A 21,187-nucleotide genomic window follows, 5' to 3' on the forward strand; every position below is an offset into this window, starting at 1 on the left:
CAGCTTGGAATCCAATATAACAATCTTGAAATACTTTATACTGAAAAGTTATCAGAATCAGAAAAGGTTTATTGCCATGGAATTTTCTTTGGTGTGAAGCTTCTAGTACAGACATTCAACATAATGACAATACAATAAAATAAGCTTTACAGTCTAAAGGATTCTAAAATATGCATATATAAAATCAAAGACTATTGCACAGAAAATTGGGGACAATGACATATAAGAGACAGCGTACAGGGTAGTATATAGTAAAATATAAATATTAACAGATTGTATGTACACTTGTGCAAATTGATAATGTTATAGTAGAGTTAGTCTTATATTAGTGGTGGGCATAGATTTTTTTTTTAATCTAGATTAATCTAGATTAAAATGGCTCATTTGAATTCTGCCGAAGGCATTCAGAATTTGTGTGCTACCCAAATAATGACTAAAAGTAAGTCTTTAAGAATGGGTGTCTCAAGCCAGGTGGCACATTAGACCAGGGGCTCATCTCCTGTTTCCAAAATGCATCACAAACTGCTTGAGAAAGCTGTTCTACTATGATACTATGATAATTGGTGATGAAAATAAATTATGTTCAATAAGATGTACTTGTATCCTGCCTTGATGCCCGATGACTCCTGAGATAGGCGCAGGCTCCCCGTGACCCGAGGTAGTTCGGATAAGCGGTAGAAAATGGAATGGAATGGAAAAGATGTACTTGTGTTTACTTCCGCATTAGCTAAGCCAAGGGATGCTTTGCGTTTAGGTGGTACTTGAGACTGGAAGAGCTCCTACAGTACATTTACATTTAGTTATTTAGCAAACGGTTTTATCCAAAGCAATTTACAAAGAGTTAGGGAGCAACAAGCGATTTCAACTAAAGCTAGACCACTACCTGTTGAGAGAAAGTTTTTTTTTAAACCAATTCCGCATTGCACAAGTGTTAAGAAGTGTTTCTTATTCAAGTTGTTGTTCCTTTGTTCGAAGCAAGTGAATTATAACACACATTTAATGATGATCCCATGAGAGCCTCAAACAAGTAAAATGATACAGGGCCAGAGGAAGGGAAAGGAAGAGACAAACCTTGTCATGACCCCCAGCTGAGCAGAGAGGCTGCCCAGGATTTAGAGTTGTTTATGCAGCTGCCGAATGCACCCAGGGGATCACGGCAGTGGAACAGGCATATAAACCCAAATTTCAAACCTTAAGAAGTCACAAAAAAACATCTAAAAGACCTATATTATCAAATCAACCTTGTATATTTAGATATTCTTTGACTTCCTGTAGCTCAGCTGGAAGAGAGCGGCGCAAACAACACCATGGGTTTGATAAGTAGGGAAAATAAAGACTGGCAAAATGTCTATCTAATTGCAATTAAATGATTGGCTAAAAGCGTCTGTCAAATATTTCATTAAAACGTGGCCTCCATTGTTCAATGGGAAAAACAAACAATTTAAGATTAAAAAATCTGTGAAAATAAAAATTTGAGACTAATCTTAATTACTCAATCATGCTCTTGGTCTGTCTGAAGGTCCAACAGATTCCTGTAACATTCTCTCTGTAACACTTGAAATCTTTGAAGTGGAGCTGAAGAAGTGTCTTAAACAAACACCATTTGTCTGTGTACTATAAATCTAAGAAAACATTCCCGCACACTAAAACAGCCAGAAACAACAAAGACTGCAGATAATCAATAGTCAATGCATTGTAGAAAGACAGGGGCGTCGTTTTGTTGGTGAAGCTGTTATTTCATAATAACGGTCAGTTACTGTCATATGAAGAATTCTTAAATAAGTTTCAACTCCTATATGGACTTCAGAGTATGCAATTTTCTTTGTTCATACCCTCTGGATTTATTCAGTTAATCCGTCCTGTTGTTATTGATTTTAATATAACTTTTGATTTTACTTTAAAACTACAAGGCGTTGGTATTACTGACAAGAGGTGTGACAAAATTTTTCTGAGACGAATAAGTCGTTCAAAGAGGATACCCTTGGCTGAAAGCTTTTGGAGCTCAGTCTTTCATGATATTGAATGGGAGAAAGCTTTTATGATTTCTAGGGAGTATTGTGTAACCAATAAGGTCCCTGAAGTTTCATTTAAAATTATTCACTGTATTTACCCAGTAAGCCAGATTGTTAAAATATATTAAATAGACATTTATGTAACCACATATTCAACATGAACATATTATACATCCCTTATCCTACCTAATACCTAAACCTAACTACTATCTTGCTAACTATTACTAAGCAACAAATTAGTACTTTACTGAGGCGAAAGTCCTATTTAATGGTTTATTAATAGCAAGAATTGGACCTTAAAATGTGTAACCAAAAAATCATTTTGTAATTAATCCATTTATTATTTTAGGCAAGTTGCATATTCACAAATGTCGATGGTCCAAAAAGACACAAAACTTTACACATTTTAAATTTGAGCTATGTCAATATTTTGAAACATTGAAGGGTGTAAGGAACACTAAAGCTAAGAGAATGGTGGACTTTCCAACTTCCCGGATCAAGTTGCCAGCACCGCCCGGTCCTGTAGATTCATCCTCTACAATATCAGGAAAATTGATGAGGGGTGATGCACGAGCCACAAACGAACCCAGTAGGCAGCATGGACGGTACGACGTCGTCCTTGCGGTCTCGCCAGGCCCACTTGCTACTTGGATTCCGCCAGGGGATTTATGGTGACCAGGAGTTCGCCAGGGCATTCTCAGTGGTGGCGGAGGTGACCGATCTTCAACTGCTGCCTCACCCGGCGCCTCACACCGTCGGAGAAGAGGCTGCTGGCTCCCTTAAGGTTTGCGGACATGGTCAGGTACGGGGGTGGGGTTCCACATGGGACTTTCACCCCACAATTGAGCGCTGAGGAGGGTCTCGTCCTGGCCGCCGCTGCCCTGGGGGACTCAATACCCTCTGGCTTGAGCGCCATGGCCGCCGGTTCTTCTGGTGGAGTCCGAGATGAGTGGGTGGCTAGAGACTCGGGGGCGACGTCGCGGGAAACCTCCTTCCCGGTACTCCCTCGGTCCCCCACGGGCCCGGCTGAATCAGCCGTGGGCTCGTGATCTGAGAGGGAGGAAGAAGCCACGTGGAGGACGTCCCAGGCCGAAGTTGCTGTCCTGCAGCCCAGTGCAGCAACCGGCAACAGGTCAGGAGGTCCCGAGTCCGGAGGTCCCGAGTCCGGAGGCAACCGGCACCAAGCCCGGTCCAGCAACCGGCACCAAGCCCGGTCCAGCAACCGGCACCAAGCCCGGTCCAGCAACCGGCACCAAGCGCTACCCAGCCGCCAGAGTGCGCTGCTCAGCCTCCCTTATCCAGCCCGGCATTCCAGCCGGCCGTCCAGCCCTGGTCCAGCCCGGCATTCCAGCCGGCCGCCCAGCCCTGGTTCAGCCCGGCATTCCAGCTGGCCGCCCAACCCTGGTCCAGCCCGGCATTCCAGCTGGCCGCCCTGCCCTGGTCCAGCCTGGCACTCCAGCCGGCCGTCCAGCCGAGGTCCAGCCCGGCAATCCAGCCATGGTCTTTTCCGGCATTCCAGCCGGGGCCCAGCCCAGCAGTCCTGCAGGGGACTAGGACAGTTCCCCCCAGGACTTCCCCCGTCAAGTCACCTGGGGCTCCGCGCTCTGGCACGCCCCCCAAGGGCTGGAACTTCCCCACCCAGCCCTACCCCTACTCGACTTCCCCCTGTGTATTCTTGTTTGCTCCCCCCTCCCTTGTTTGTTATTCTTATTGTCTCACCCCAATCCTTTGATTATCATGTCTTGTATGCCTCTTGTCATGTTTGCCTTGTCTGTCTGGTTTTTGTCTGTTTCCCAGTCAGTCTTGTCCCGTTAGTTACCCCTTGATGAACACCTGGAGGTGCTCATTAAAGGGGGGGCTTATGTCATGATTCCACTATCATGTCATGTTTATTCGTGTTATTTGAGTGGAGTCATGGCATAACCTATAGTTTTATGTGAAATTGAATGATTCTTTCTTGTGTCTCGTCAGTGTTCCCTACATCTCGTCCCTCGTCAGCCTTTCGTCAGCCCTCGTCCTTAGTGCTAATCCCCAGCACCTGTTGCTCGTTATGATCCTGTGTTTGTTCCCTATAAAGAGTTCTCATGTTTCATTGTCCTGTGCTCGTGCATTGTACTTGTTTTGCTGTAAGCTGTTATGTTCTTGTATCTGTACATCGTTGTATGAAGTTCCCGCTGTCTTATACTTGTTACCTCGTTCCTTGTTCCTGTTTCCTGTAAATAGTAAGTGTCAGTTTAGTGTTTGACCCAAGTCTTTGTTTTTGTAGTTTTAGTCAGTCAGTGTCCTTGTTCAAGTTTATTATTTATCCTGTCTTGTTTTCCCCATTGTGGGTTTTGTTTCCGATTTGACACTGGAAAAGAATGCGTTGCGGTTTCGAGTAGGTTCAGAATTATTTGAGGGTAAATAAAGTCATATTTCTTGCGCTCTAGGAGGGTTATGAGAGGGCATGTTGAGATGAGACATCCCTGTTAGCTGAGCACTATTTTCGGGATCAGACTGTCATGTGCCCAAGAGCTCAGAGAATTTCCAACCAGTTCAGCTGTTTGAAGAGTCTCAGAATGCCAGAGAGTGTGAGAGAGAGAGAGAGAGAGAGCGAGAGGAGATAGAAAAAAGAAAGAGAGAGGGGGCCCTGTCACTTAACCTCAAAAAGACGATTACAATGAAATTCCAAAGAAAGACAGGACCACAAAAACTTTAAATAAGACAACATGCCCTTAAAGGGGTGATATGACACGGCTAAACAAATATTATTGTTTCTTTTAGATGTAATGCAATGTGTATACACTATTTAGGGTTAAAAAACGCAGTATTTTTCACACACCGTGCATGTTTGTTTCTCCTCTTTGCCACACCTCTCTGAAACACACAGAGTAGTGATTGGTCGAATACTGCAAGCGTGTGACGGAAATGTAACGCCTCTTACCATATTCAGAACATCAAATTCCCAAGCAACTGTATTGACCGGTGATAAAATGTCATTTTTACTTTCATGTACTTTCCTTATCAATTCAAGCCCGAATCTGATTCAGAAAATTAAGATAATCATGCCAATACATCAACTTTGCCAGCCTGAATTGGGCAGGATGAAAAGGATTGGTAAGGTTTTAAAAAGTCTTTTATAATGAAAATATAGGTACAGGCTGCGAATCTGAAGCGTCAGACTGTCCTTGCGAAGTTGTAATTGTTGGAATTGCACAGCATGCACAGCCGGCCTTGATCTCTCCCAGATTCATAAAGGAATCATCTGTGAAACGCAATGCACACACTTGAATGTTCGGGATTGTACTGTTCTGGAACAGTATTGTAAATGAAATTTAACCATATAACCATCGTAGTGGAAGCTGCTCACTGGTGGTGGGTGAGGAGAGACCCCCCTCATATGATTGTAAAGCGCTTTGGGTGTACAGCAATACACAATAAAGTGCTATATAAATGCCTCATTCATTCATTCATTCTTTTGTTTTCAGCGGTCTCATCTTTTGTAAGGGCAAATAAAGAGGCTTTCTTTTCGCAATGAAACACACAGCGTCTTTAAGACATTGCTAAGGTGGCGACATTACAATGAGATTAACAAGTACATCCACCTTCCTTGCGTATAGATTTGGGCGGTCTTAGTCAAGTCATACCACAAAATTATGTAGATTCGTCTGTGTGTTGTACAGGCAGGTCTGGGTGAGCTTCCGCTAAATGCATCTTTTGTTCCAACACTTTAATTTTTGCAATTTTACATGTCTAATACATGCAATGGCAACTTATAACACACCACAGAAACAGTAAAACATGTAATCGCTCCATATGACATCTTTAAAAAATATTCAAAACTGCACTTGAATCTACACCACAAAAACAGAAAACAACAAACCTGTGAACAACCGAACAAATGACATTAAAGAATTCTCTACTCTAAGAAACTGGCTTAAGAATTAGAGTGATAGTTTACCAAAAACCAAAAATTCTGTCGTCATGTACTCACCCTTTTGTCACTTCAAACATGTTTGAATAAGACAAAGGAAGATATTTTGATTATGAATACTTCTCGCTAAGGAGCGTGAATGGTCGGTCCTAGGCCTAGCCTTGTAAGTGACCGGCTGGTTACTTATTATTGTAATCATCGTGGTGATAAAAGCGTAACGTGTGCGCCAATGGGGATGTGTAGCTGTCGCGATGCCTAGTGTTGTTGTGAATGTTTGCACCTGGTGGATTCTTGTAGTTCGGGTTAGTGTCCGCTTGTCTCCAACTACCCAGATATGAGAGAGTTATTTGCTTGGTTTGAACGGGTTTTGTTCTTATGAACCTTTTTGTTATTATGTTTTGCAGTGGGAGCGCAGACCTGGGGCCTCATTTATAAAGCTTGCGTACGCACAAAACGGGGCTGAAAAGATGCGTACGCCAGTTCCTGTGCAAAAGGTGGGATTTATAAAGAAAAACTTGACATGAAAATATGCGCACCTACATGCAAACTCTGACCCATGCGTACGCACATTTTGAAGACAAAGCAGTTTGGCGACACTGATGGTGAGTTGAGGAACTGACTGCGGATAAAGGGAATTAACCCTTTGCAAAATGGCAAAATTTACTTTGACATATTTCAATATTTACAATATTTACAAGTTGCTCATAGGTCCCGGTTACAACAAAAAATACAAATAACATTAAACACCATTATGGGTCCTAAAGATACATACATGCATGTTTAGTTTAAAGACATAAAAGGAACTATATGCTGAAAGTACGTAAATTTAATTTCTTTCACTTCCATTCTTAAATGGATGTAGGCATATCGCTCATTATGTGATCAATGTGATAAGGTGTAAATGATTACATCTAATCGCTGAAAACATAAACAGCCTACTGCAGCAACAGTTAAGTGCATATTGTATGATGGATGCGCTGGCACTGCTGGAAGACTATGCCAATCCCAGATTTCGGAGCGAAAGAGTATTCAGGGACCATGAGGATTTCCTAGCCCATGATGATGAGTGGCTAATAAGCCGCTTTAGATTTCCTAGAGCCATGCTCTTGGATCTGTGTGCTGAACTTGGCCCAGCATTACAAAGACCAACAACACGGAACCGCGCCATCCCGGTACCAACCCAAGTACTTTCAGTTTTAGGATTTTTGGCAACCGGGACATATCAGCGGGAAATAGGCGACAGGTATCTAAGTGTACTTTTTTTTAAGCAAAACCTTATTGATTTTAACATTCCTATTAATTTGTCATAGGTCTGGGATTTCACAGCCATCCCTAAACTCATTAGTGCCTGCAGTTTTGAAAGGGATTATTCAAATGACCAATCGATACATAAAGTTTCCTTACACTGTTGGAGAACAGGCCAATATCAAAAGGCAATTTGCAGCAATGTCCGGATTCCCAAATGTAATCGGCGCAATCGACTGCACTCATATTGCTATAAGGGCTACATATTTAGATGAATTCATTTATGTGAATCGCAAACATGTGCATTCAATAAATGTGCAAATTATATGTGATGCCAACTTGACTCTTTAATTCTAGCGCACAGCAGTGTAGGGAATCGACTTAGGGCAGGTGCCGTTCGCGATGGCTGGCTTCTGGGTAAGTAAATGCATATAATTGTTTTTACATAACAGTTAAAGCCTATTGTACAAATAATCTGTTAGACTTTACAGGTGACAGTGGTTACCCGCTCAGGCGCTGGCTACTCACCCCATTCTCAAACCCTCAGTGCGCAGAAGAAGTGCGCTTTAATGATACCCACGCTCGTGCGCACTCAGTAGTTGAGAGAGCCATTGGCCTCCTCAAGTGTTGATGGCGTTGCCTTGATGCTTCGGGTGGTAGACTTCTATATCAACCAAAAAAAGTTTGCCAGATCATCATGGTGTGCGCTATTTTAAAACCCACAGTTCATAAACCCACAGTTTCAACCGTCAGACAAAAAGAAAAGCTAGAGTGTTTTTCTCCTATAAATCAGGAAGATTTAATTAAAATTATTGCAACATCCAAACCGACGACATGCTTATTAGACCCCATTCCGACTACTTTATTAAAAGAGTTACTACCTGCTGTAATTGAGCCCATTTGTAACATAATCAACTCGTCTATTAATCTAGGACATGTCCCAGGACCCTTTAAACTGGCTGTAATTAAGCCTCTTATCAAAAAACCAAATTTAGACCCAAATGAACTTGGAAGCTATAGACCGATTTCAAATCTCCCGTACTTGTCTAAAATACTAGAAAAAGTAGTGTCAACTCAACTGTGTACCTTCCTACAAAATAATGACATGCACGAAAAGTTTCAGTCTGGCTTTAGACCGCATCACAGCACTGAAACTGCGCTCGTTAGAATTACAAATGACCTTCTTATTGCTTCAGATAAAGGAAACATCTCACTCTTAGTCCTGCTTGACCTTAGTGCTGCTTTCGATACTGTAGACCATAAAATACTACTAGATCGTTTACACCATTATATCGGTATTCAGGGACAGGCACTGCAATGGTTCAGATCTTACTTAACAGACCGATATCAATACGTCCATTTAAATGGGAAATCGTCAAATCTTACGCAAGTCAATTATGGATTACCACAGGGATCGGTTTTAGGACCCTTGCTTTTCTCCATATACATGCTGCCCCTCGGCAACATTATTAGAAAACATGGAATTAGCTTCCACTGTTATGCAGATGATACTCAGCTATATATCTCATCAAGACCAGATGATTCCTTTAAGCTATCCAAACTGGCAGAGTGCATCGAGGACATAAAACATTGGATGACTAGTAATTTCCTCCTTTTAAACTCTAGCAAAACAGAAATATTACTTATAGCACCAAAATTAAGTAAACCGAATATCTCCGATTACAGCCTGCAAATTGAAAGCTGCACTGTTACTCCAACAAATACAGTTAAAGACCTAGGCGTTATATTAGACGGCAACCTGTCATTTAAAAATCACATCTCAAATATCACAAAAACAGCCTTCTTCCACCTTAGAAATGTTGCCAAATTACGAAATAGTTTATGTGTTGCAGACGCAGAAAAGCTTATTCATGCATTTGTGACCTCACGGCTTGACTATTGTAATGCTCTACTTAGTGGTTGTCCTGTATCATCGATAAACAAACTACAGTTAGTTCAGAATGCAGCTGCCAGAGTTCTTACTAGGTCAAGAAAATACGATCACATAACCCCAGTTTTATCATCGCTTCACTGGCTACCCATTAAGTATCGCATTGATTTTAAAATTATTTTAATTACTTACAAAGCCCTGAACGGTTTAGCACCTACTTACTTAACCGAGCTTTTATCACGTTACAACCCATCACGCTCGCTGAGATCTCAAAACTTAGGACTTTTGACAATACCTAGAATAACAAAATCCACCAAAGGTGGACGAGCTTTCTCATACGTAGCACCTAAACTCTGGAATAGCCTTCCTGATACTATTCGAGGGTCAGACACACTCTCCCAATTTAAATCTAGATTAAAGACACATCTTTTCAGCCAAGCTTTCACTTAATGCATAGTTAATGAACAGCAGCTACGCTAATTATTCTCTTTATTCTCTTTCCGCCTCTGCCTCGGGATGCCCATCCCGAGGTAGGAAGAAGTTCCACCATGTCCAGACGACCGACAGATGCCCATCCCGAGGTAGGAAGAAGTTCCACCATGTCCAGACGACCGACAGATGCCCATCCCCAATTTGAGATTACACCAGATACAGCTGCAGACTGACTGACCATCCCAGCTCCATCTAAGGCAATTCCACCAGCTGCCAAGAGAAATATGACCATCGGACCATCCCAGCTCAGACCACTACATCCCCAACCAAGAGCAAAGACGGACTATTTGTCTTATTAATGCTGAAGTTACAATATTTGGTATTAAATGCTAAACTAAAATCACATGTCACCAGTCTGAGTGCAGCTATGACACGTCAGAGGGGATCTGGCCCTCCCGGTTGAGCCTGGTTTCTCCCGAGGTTTTTTTCTCCATTAATCAATCATTGGAGTTTGGGTTCCTCGCCACAGCAGGGCAGTGTTGGCCTGCTCACCGGGAGACTGCATTCATTCATTTATTTATTTAGAAATTAGATGTTATTTATTAGAATGAACTTACTCGTTGTATAAATACCATGCACTGTGCTGTGTTTTAACTTTTCTGTTTTTCTTGTTTGCCCCTGTAAAGCTGCTTTGAAACAATACACATTGTGAAAAGCGCTATATAAATAAACTTGAATTGAATTGAATTATTTTACACAACATTGCACTGATGAATGGTATCCCTGTTCCTCCCGACCTACCACAACACCAGCATGAAGAGCCTGACCCACACCCCCCTCCCCAACAAGAAGGACATCATCAGGGAGCAAGGCTCCGTCAGGAAGTAATGCGCCATTTGTGAAGAACAACAGTGCCAAGGTTCATCTTTTAACAAGATCTTTTAATGTAGATGCAATGTCACCCAGCACAACCCTTATTTGCTTAAGCTCATCTGCGATTACAGTAATTGCGTTAATGGTGTCTCTCTGTGTCTGCAGAAAAGCCTCAGTCAGCACCCGGCCACTTCCAGCCGTGCCATACGGTCGGGACGCACTTGTGCTGGGGACCTCGGGAAACTCCATAGCCCCTGCAGACTCTGCGATGGGAGACCACACTGGTCTCTCGCAGACTCTGCAAGAATAAGGAATAAACCAATTGTATAACTTATTTTGTTTAATTGAGCACACAAGCAATACAATTATTTACCTGGTTCCCCTGTATCCAGCACATCTGTGTCTCCCTCCCTCTCAGACACAATGCCACACACACTGGTTTGGCAAAGAATCGAGGCCATTCGGGTCTCCATTGGGGACAAATCGGGGGCGCCTTTGCCCCCACCAGTCGCACACACACACTCTGTCGGTGAGAGGCAAGTCGTTTCTTTGCTCCCACCTTAAGATCGGTCCACTTCTTTTTTACATCTGGAACCGTCCTGTTTGGCGAAGTAACTGCGTTTACCGCAGCAGTGATGTGTTGCCACTCTAAATATTTTTTTTTATTGGTAATTTCACTGCTGTGGCCACCAAACAAAATAGCCTTCCTTTCATCCACCTCACTCACAAGAACCTCTATTTCTGCCTCAGAGAAATTTCGCTTCTTGCCCTTGCTCTCCATTGCTGCCATGATTTTGTTTTTAAAAAACACAAATTTCCTTGCTCCTTTTAATATGCATGGCCAATGAGGTAATTTGCATTGTCTATATATGGTTGAATGTGGGCGGATAAAGGGCGGTAAATTATTTTTTTTGCGTGCGCAAATTATCAGGTAAGCTGTGATTTATAAAGTAAAAATTGCTTGCAGGTGTGCGTACGCATGGTTTTATAAATCTGAATCTTTTTTTGTGTACGCTATTTTTGGCTTTTGTGCGTACGTAGTGTTTTAGTAAGGATCCTACGCACAGAGGCCCCTGGTCTGTATACCAATCGGCTGTTTGTATTTTAGGTTTGTTTCGTTTGGGTTTGTCGTGTATTACTTTGTTTCGTTTTCCCGTTGCCATTTGAAGAGTTGTCTCCAGGTTTTCCTTATTGTTCCAGTTCTTCTGACCATGCATTGATCAAGAGTAGTAATATCTTTTCTATTAGCGTTTTGTTGGAGGGCAGCGTAATTAGCGCCGTAGGCCATCAGAGGAGCTGGTCATATGGTATGGGTTTCTTATGCATTCTTTTAGAGGGATTTGGGTTGCCGTGATAATCGCGTGTGAGATTTATTTTGGTCGGGTGAGGCACTGAGCGTACGGTTTCAGCCCTAACCTTATGAACAATCTTCTTCGGCTGTTGCCCTCAGCCTCCTACATACTACTATTAGTACACTGATTATATGCTACAGCCAATTGTGGGTAGCTAAGAGGTCTTTGTAAACTAATTGTTTTTCAGTGTTTTCATGACTAAATGCTGAATGATTGGATATGCAACAACCGTTTGCGGGTAACGAGAGGTGTCGTAAAATTGATAAATTCTCCAGTTCTGTTTCTGCTGTGTGGTAAATTGTAGAGGTAAAGCAGGTGTTGCATTCACTCTTTCCATTACGGTCTGTTGTTTTTAAATGACTGTGCCGTTTAGTCAATTTTAGAATAATAAATAAAAAATGTTTAATTATACATGTGTCTCCATCCTTCCGGGTCACTGTGAACTTGTGTGCCCTAGCGGTCTGGGTGCTTATGTCCTTGGGTGAAAGTCCCTAGGTGGCATAGTTGGCTACTTAAATTTGCCCGCCGGTCACACTTAATGCTGGAAATCAATGAAGGTGCTAAAATCAGAGCCATAACCACGTCTTGAGATATAGTTTCCACACAATGAGTTTCCATAGATAATCTTTGTGCTGAATTTCCAAACCAAAAGATGTTCATTAGTTATAGAGCCCTGGAACAGAAACACTAGATAGACAGGTAAACAGACCTACCAAACGAAGACAAGTAGTGATTTACTTTACATTAACCACAGAATAATTAGTAATACACTCATGTAGTAACTATCCATACATTTTTAACACTTTCCATTTTATAAACCACAAAGAATTTTAAAGTCTAATAGATACAAACTGTCATACTTGCTAGATGAAACCCACTGGTTAGCTGAAGTTAAATAAGCATCAAACTACTGTAATCCTTTCCAATAATTAAGGGAATGACAGACTAAAATGAAACACAATAGAAAATTATTTTTTAAAAATGAATGTATTTTCTTTATGCACAATATAATTTCTTGATGTTTAATTTTGAGGTAAAATGTTATCTGCAGATGCAATTCTTTAAAGTACACTCTTAAAAACATCTGAAGAACCTTTCTGTTTCACAAACGGATCTTTGTGGTGAAAAAAGTTCTTCAGATTATAAAAAAGGGATGGTACCTTTAACTGAATGGTTCTTTGTGGAACCAAACATGGGTCTTCCATGGCATCGCTGCGAGGAACCTTTTCAGCACTGTTATTTTTAAGAGTATACAGGCAACAATAAGCAACTTCACACAAGTTTAGTCACTAAATCAAATCCTTTTAACATGTACTACATGAGCAAACAAAAGGTATTAGCCTGATGATCAAAAAAAGAAAACCTCTGTACATCACTTGTGTGTGTTATGAGTATGTGTCACAACGTTAACCATTGCCACTCAAACCAATAAATCCTCCTCCTTTGAATTCTGAATCATAAGAAAAAGACATAAAAGTTTAAACCTCTAGCCCCTAGGGGTTGAGGAACATAAGACAGTCACAGTGTGAGAGATCAAGGGAGCAAAGGAGAGTTGAAAAACGGCAGATGAAAAGTTCTGAGGAAATCTGAGGAATGAGCCGGGGTTTTGTCAGTCACTCAAAGTCATTCTGTCAGTCAAACTCAGCTGAGAGTTTTTGGAGCACTGGCATCACCCCTCCTCTTTCATCACTGTCCAGCAGTCCTCTGGCCATTGACTTGCCTTCTTTCAATCTTTGCTCCGCTCTCGCTTCTTGAGAGCTAAACCTCTCTCTTTTCTGCTTTTGGGATTTCGCTCGCAAACACACACACACTGATTCATTTGACTTCAAAGCAGCGTCACATCGACCTCTCCCTCTCCCCACAAATCACATTTCTTCTTTCCACACTCTCCTCCCTTTTATTCTCTTTCTTTCTCTCTCTCTCGTCTATCAGACTAGCAGCTGTGGAATTACAAAGTGAGGCCGTGAAGGAGGGAGCGATTTAAAGAGATCGCTGAAAGACGGCATCGCCCCCAAATAGAAGACTGTTTTCACGGGTAAACAAATCTCCATACTGTTGACCGTTTGAGTCCTTGCTGTGTACATCATCATCCCTCAATCTTTCAATAACACTCACCTAAAAACATTCCTTCACTGTTATTCACTCTCTCCACACACCCACAGATCTCAAACAGAGCAAAAAAGCCCAACACTGCTCTGATTTAGTGTCATGCTGGTAAAGATCAGGTGGGGATGATGGGAAGGGTTCCCCTGCTAAGCGTTTCAAACATACAGTGTTTAACCTCCTGATACTGGCACATTGGAGGATAAGACAGCCAATTGTACACCAGCAGAGAGATGCTGGACAGCTCACCAGAGATAGCCAACATCTGAGAGACAGATATGTTTTGGTGAGTTTCTGACTGAGAGTGATGTTATTCAAGCCGTTTAACTGAGGGTGATGTCATCATAAAGACAATAGTTGCCTGGAAAGACAATAGTTTCCAGTTCGGAAAAATTATGTTTTTCTTGCTGCTTGTGATGAAGAACAAACGTATACATTTAAAATATATATATTTGAAAATTGATAAAATTGAGGAAATACTCTATATTTTAAAATATCCAATACTGTATTGTTACTTTGTAAAAACCAGTGACAAACATAAAGTTTGACAAATAATATTGATTTATGGCAAAAAAAAGAAATCATGGAGATACATAGATTCAAAAGCAGTGATACCTACACTGAAAATTTCAAGTATATAAAAAATTCCTTTGGTGTGCAAGCATACTTGACAATAAAGCTCGGTCTGATTCTGCTAAAAAGCAAATCTGTAGTATCCCAGAAAATGTGGACAATAGAATCCCTTAAAATAATTTAACAAAGCATCACATTTACAGAGAGACCTCATAGAGCTAAAGGATTGTACTCAACTGGTAAACCATGAGACTTGCAATGCCAAGGTTATGAGTTCCACTGCTTGAAGGAAAAACTAACCTAACCCTAACCCTGCAGAGAATAGTTTGGACGGCCCAGCACATCGTTGGAGGTGAGCGTCCATTCCTCCAGAACATGTACACCCAGCAATGTGTGAGGAAAGCATGGAAGATCATCAGAAACTCCTGCCACCCAAGCCATGAACTCTTCTCACGGTTACCTTCAGGCAGACAGTATCGCAGCATCAGGATCTGAACCAGCTGAACGTGAGACAGCTTCTTTTTGCAGGCCATCAGACTGGTGAACTCCAGACAGTAAACGATTCCCCGCCACCTACATGCAGCTCCGTCTTCTCTTCTGCATTAGAAAACACAGCAAACACTTACAGTATACATCACTGGAAGTTATATTTATAAGCTATACATACATGCAAAAATCCCCTGACAATATAGTGTACTATGTGTATATTATGGAAATGTGTGTACAGTATATTGTGTACAATTGTCTAGGATTTATTGTATATTGTGTAAAATGGTGTATATTTATTTATGTATATTGTAGATTTTCATATCTTGTTGCTTGTACTGCCATGGCCAAGAGTCTTGTACCTAATATTTTCACCATCAGTAGAGATTTGATTTCATTACCTGTTTTTTCTCTTGTGGATTATACTTACCTGTGGATGAATGAATGAATGAATGAACAAATCATTTATAAAGCACTTTGCTGTATATAGCTGTACACCCAAAGCGCTTTACAATCATATGAGGGTGTCTCTTCTCACCCCCCGCTGGATAATGCCTGTTTGCTTTATGTTGATATACCGGTCATTAAAAAATCACTGAAATTCCACATCGTCCACCCTAAAGTGTTACAGATAGTCTTAAAAGTATAGTTCACACAAAATATAATATATGTTCTGTTCAACACAAAGGGAGATATTTGGAAGAATGACAGTAACACCAGTATCTCATTCCCCATTGACTCCCATTTTCTATTTATTTACCCTACTGTGGCAGTACATTCCATTCCATTCCATTTTTTACCGCTTATCCGAACTACCTCGGGTCACGGGGAGCCTGCGCCTATCTCAGGAGTCATCGGGCATCAAGGCAGGATACACCCTGGATGGAGTGCCAACCCATCGCAGGGCAGTGGCAGTACATCCATCCATCCATTTTCTACCGCTTATCCGAACTACCTCGGGTCACGGGGAGCCTGCGCCTATCTCAGGATTCATCGGGCATCAAGGCAGGATACACCCTGGATGGAGTGCCAACCCATCGCAGGGCAGTGGCAGTACATGTTGGATGAAATTTGTTTGGTTACTGACAGTGCTTCTGTAGGTCATGCTGTGATATGGGGTTAAATCCGAGTAAACACACATTCTGATCAAATGTACAAGTCGCGTATGTCTGCTAAATACATATATTAGTAAAAGTTCAATATAAAAGTTAATATAATAGTACCCAACACACCTCAAATTAATTTATTTACAGAACGTATATCAAGCAAGGTGAATAATTTAGATGCAACCAGTCACCAAACATTTCCCAGTTGGAGAGATCCCAGTAATTCTACAGTACAATATAAGACAATGGCATTAGCTCACCCATTACACTCCAGCAATTACCTTTGTTAAAGACAGGCTGCATGTAATGAAGTATGATGATAGGACGGTCTCCGAGCGGAGACAGGGGAAAAGCCGGGCTTTCCTCAGGTATTTAACTGACAGCACTTTCCTGCGACTAATCCGCCAAGCTCCTCCATATCTGACTTCACTCAGTTTCCCAGGGCCAGACTGAATGAACATGCTAACACTGGACGCATTGAAGCGTGCGCGGCCGCATTGAGAAAAGGAATGGAATTTTGGTCTTCTAGACAGATCGTCACCACAGCAGGGTGGGCTCAAGATAAGGACTGTGTAGAAAAAAACAGGTATCTAGTGCCGCAGGGGCCCATGTGATAACCTGATGGGACCTTAGATGGGAACATAGGCCCTGAAAGAAAAGAATTTGGCTCCAGCAATGGCTTAAGTTTCATCTTAGTCAATGGCTGATCTAAGAATGGATAAAAAGTGGGTCAATCCTACTGATAAGATGTGTATCGTAAAGTGACAGTGTTGCAAATAAACATCAGACATATATTTTTTGGAGGGAGGAATTTGGTTGAGGTAGAAGCAGGGTTTCGTTTCCAAAATAAGTATTTGAAAGAGAAATAAAAGGGTAGAGAGGAGCTGTTTTCTTCAAAGAAACTTAACACAATTGAATCAAAGTGTCTGCTCCGCAACCTATGACCTTACAACCCCCGGGGTCACATCTCAAGAGGAGAGATCGCAACAACTCTCCAGCCCGTTTCCAGAAAGAGAGAGAGAGAAAGGAAAATTTGAATGGAAAGAGGGAGGGGCAGCTGCCAGTTACCAGTTTTGTTGCAGCCTATGAGTTTTAATAGAAAGGGGTGTTGACTGATTAATATAAATATTTATGAATTTGGGAACAGTTGTGTTTTTGTGTGGGACTCTGCTTTTCTCACGGAAGGTGGGACAGCCGAGGGTAGGAATGTATTACCACTCTGAAGACTGGATGACTGAAGAACGCTGAAAGAGTGAAGCTGGACAAAAGGGGAAGAGGGAAAGAAGGTCTTCTCTGCCTTCCAACAAGTGAAAAAAAGAAGGCTGACAAAAGAAAAGGAGCTGTTCCCTGAGACAGGGTGATATCAGATTTCTTCTCAAACATTTGAGTGTTGAGAGGACCGAACATGATCCAAACTCTCGGCTTGGTGACAATAAAAGTCGGTGCTGACTGAACAATATTTCAGACCATAAATCATGGTATAAAAGTGCTGACAGACATTAAATATAGGCAGACATTCCATACCAGATACTTCATGTGGACCAAGTCGTCATTAATTATAAGTAAACAAAGCCAATAACAGAGTGAGAAAGATAAAATAATTTCTTTGACAACTTGCTCCTGCCAAGATAGAAGGCCCTTGTGAAGTGCACATTAGTTTTTGTGTCTATTACCTAATAAATATTATTGTTATTTAGTATACAATCAATAGAAACATTTAATAGATCACTCCAGTTTTGCCTTCAGTCTGCACTTCTGTGTGTTTTATACCAATTTAAGTCTAGTGTCTGTCGAATATTAACAGAAACAAACCTCAGGTCATGAAATCCTGTATCAATTTTCAGCAATATATTTTGGAGAAATGTTGTCACTAGTTCACAGGATGATACAAAATTTTATGTTTTAGTTCAACATAAAATAAGTAAAAAAAAAAAAAATCTTGGATTGGTTTCTTATTTTTTTTACAGCAATGTTTTAAAATGTATAAGTTTTACAGACTCAAAAAAATATCATAGTCTGAATAAACTAATAACCTGTTAAAATGGGGATCGATTAACATCTCATAATGAAAGATATTATAACATGAGCAAAGCACTATGAAGGAAAAACTTAGGCTACTTGAAAATTTTAAAGAATGGAGTTGGGCATGGCACACTGGTAAGACTGTTTATACAGTTAGATGTTACATGCTGATGACAATAGCATCTGCTGAGATGTTGATTATGTCTCACTTGTATACTAGGATCCTTGATAAGTAAATAATTGAGCAGGGCAGATGAAAAGTTGTATCTCTGTCACTCTTCCTCTGAAGGAGGAGGTTTTTGTTCTCTCCCTCTCAGTGCAGCCTGGGACCTTGGGCCCCGGCTTGTCTTGATTATGGCCCTGAATTACACAGTAATGGGATGTAAATACCATTCTACTTTTTAAATTTCACGAAAGCACACCCATTCAAAAGCAGCCTCTTCCTATCTATTCAATAGTTCTGTCCCCTACCCAAAGGCGACTATTAAAAACAAGAATGATAAAGATAAAACGTATAATTGGAGATGGTCAAGGAGTGCGGCGGGTCGGTGGTTTCTGTGACATATATGGAAAGCAGAGGGCCTCTCGTTTTGGAATGCCGGGATAGAGGGATAATGAGGGCTGAAGGATTTTAGCCCACTCACAGACAGCAGCTATTTCAGACTCTGTTATACGCCCGTATTACCCGCAACTCCACTGTCATTAGGAGATTAGAGACTCTGCCATAAACCTGACAGGCTTTTTTTACATGAAATGCCCCACAGAGAGACACACAGAAAATGCTAAGAGCACAATTAGAATGCAGTTGAATGGGTCATGTTTATAGTGCAAAATAAGACAACTTGCCAGTCTCACGTATTCTTGGAGCATCCTTACAGTTGATGAGTACACCAGTCGGTCTGCCAGCCAATTACTGGTGCTCTAGTCATGTAATCCTCTGGGATGCTAGCCCATTTACATGCTTTCAAAGTATTCACAATTTTAGTAGCCAAGACTACAATAGAAAACATCAGAAAATAAAATATTTTATTAAAATGAATGTAGAGATAGATAATACAGTAGTGTTCAAAAGTCCAAGACAACTTTGAAACCTGATATAAAGAAAAAAGTATTGTTTTGAAAATGTTTAAACAATAAGGAGTTATGTGAAATATCAGCCTGATCTCGTTGTAATTCGTACCACAAACTTTACACAATGGCTTATTTGTATGAATGCATACAAAATGAATCATAAGAAAAAACACGACTATTAGAAAAATAATGCTCAGCACAACCCAACCTAACCAAGTTACCATGAGATTGTATTAGAAATATTTATTTCTAGGTCGCATGTAAGCAAATGTGTGACAATGTTGGTGCCATTGTAAGAAAAAAGGTCAAGTTTTCTCGCTTCCATTGAAGCACACAAGATGAACAATTTCACATCCTGCTGGGATAGCACAGTCTACGCAGTCATTAAATCAAGTGAGAAACACAGCAAATACTATTAAGAATCTTTTCATGTATCACAAATTGTTATGATGAAAATATAATATATCATATTTTTTACAAATAAAAGTTAAATTGTGACATTTCTGCAAGCAAACGACTTATCTTAATTCACAAAGAGTGACTTATCTATATTTTACTGTCTGTGCTCATTATAGTACATGAAGGATTTACCATGGGTGTAACTAGCTCGATTTTTTGCTCAAGGACAGGAAGTGTTCAGCCATGCATGTGAGAATGACTCCACACTGGATGCAGCAGAAAGAGAATTTGAGGATGGAGAGAAGTTTAGAAGACATGACTGAGAAAGGAGCTTAAAGATGGAGTGATAGGGCGGTGGAGTAATAGAGATATGTATGGATATGGCCAATGAAAGGAAGAAAGGAAGGGGTCAGCCTCCTGCTGAGGGCATTCTAGAGGATGGTCCCCACCATGGTTTAATCTTCCCTTTCTTCCTTTGTTTCAAGCTCTTCCTCCCTTAATTCCCTTTATCTCTGTTTCTTTCTTTCCCTGTCTCTCTTTCTCTCTCTCTCTCTCTCTCTCTCTCTCTTTCTCCCTCCCCCTTTTTCTCCAAGCACTCCTGAAAGAGGGAGATAAGGTCCTGGATACTCCTTCAGATGCCTTTAGATGGGTTTAATAAAGCACACACATGTGACCGAAGTGAATAATTCTTAGCCATTGATTGAGATGTGATTGCATTTTGATAGGACAGAGAATAAAAGCATGCTTTCAGACTCTTGCATCATGCAGTTAGGTTGGCTAATGCTACTAGCACTATAACAAACCAGGGCTTTGTTTCCCAAAAGCATCGTAACCTTAAACTGATCTTAGAACTATTGTCACCAATGGAGCTACAATCATCGTAGGCTTACGATGCTTTTGGGAAACGCAGCCCAGGTCAGTGAAACAAGAACGTAACACCAGAGTGTTAAAAATCCAAACAGTAGATTCTCTCGTCATTACAAAGTGAGTCATGACGTATTGTTTTAAATCAATCAAGCAAAACAGAGTTTGAGCGAATATCAGGTACACCAGTATCTGTTGCAGTAGCTGGGTTGAGATGATCAAAGGTTTTTATTGTGTTGCATTAAAGTTGTTAGGATGATGCCCGGTGGTTCCTTACTGGCGTAAGCTTAAAAAAGGCCCCCCAAAAGTCTTTACAACATTTAGATCCCTATAGATGTTCCTCAAGTCCCAATGTGCATCTTTGGGAGATTTTGGGCTTCTCAAAACTATAAGCTATAAGTATAAGTTATAAGTATGAGCAAAATTCTATTATCAAAATTAATCATGTTAGACTTTGGTAACTATTGAGACCATGGTAAGTTTGTAGTTGTCAAAATTTAACTACAAATAAAACCAACAAACTTTCATAAGTTGTAGCAAGCACCATCAAATCACCTTCTTTATATTTTCTATTACATCCATTCCAGGTGCGTAATCTTTCGTGGACCCCAGTGAACTAAGGTGAAATAGTGAATAGTGAAAAAGGTGATGTCATGTGATCGTTCAACCAGCTGCTGAAAACATCTGGCCAGCTAATCCTAAAAAGATTCACCTGAACCGAGAAGTTCAGATGTTGGTCAAGGAGAGAGGGGGAAAGGGGGGAGTACTAATTTTCTGCAAATAATTTCATTAAAGACTTTTTTAACATGCATTTATCCAACCACAAAATCCAACAAGCAGTTTCT

Source organism: Triplophysa dalaica, chromosome 8 (genome assembly GCF_015846415.1).
Source record: "Triplophysa dalaica isolate WHDGS20190420 chromosome 8, ASM1584641v1, whole genome shotgun sequence".
Taxonomy (NCBI): Eukaryota; Metazoa; Chordata; class Actinopteri; order Cypriniformes; family Nemacheilidae; genus Triplophysa; species Triplophysa dalaica.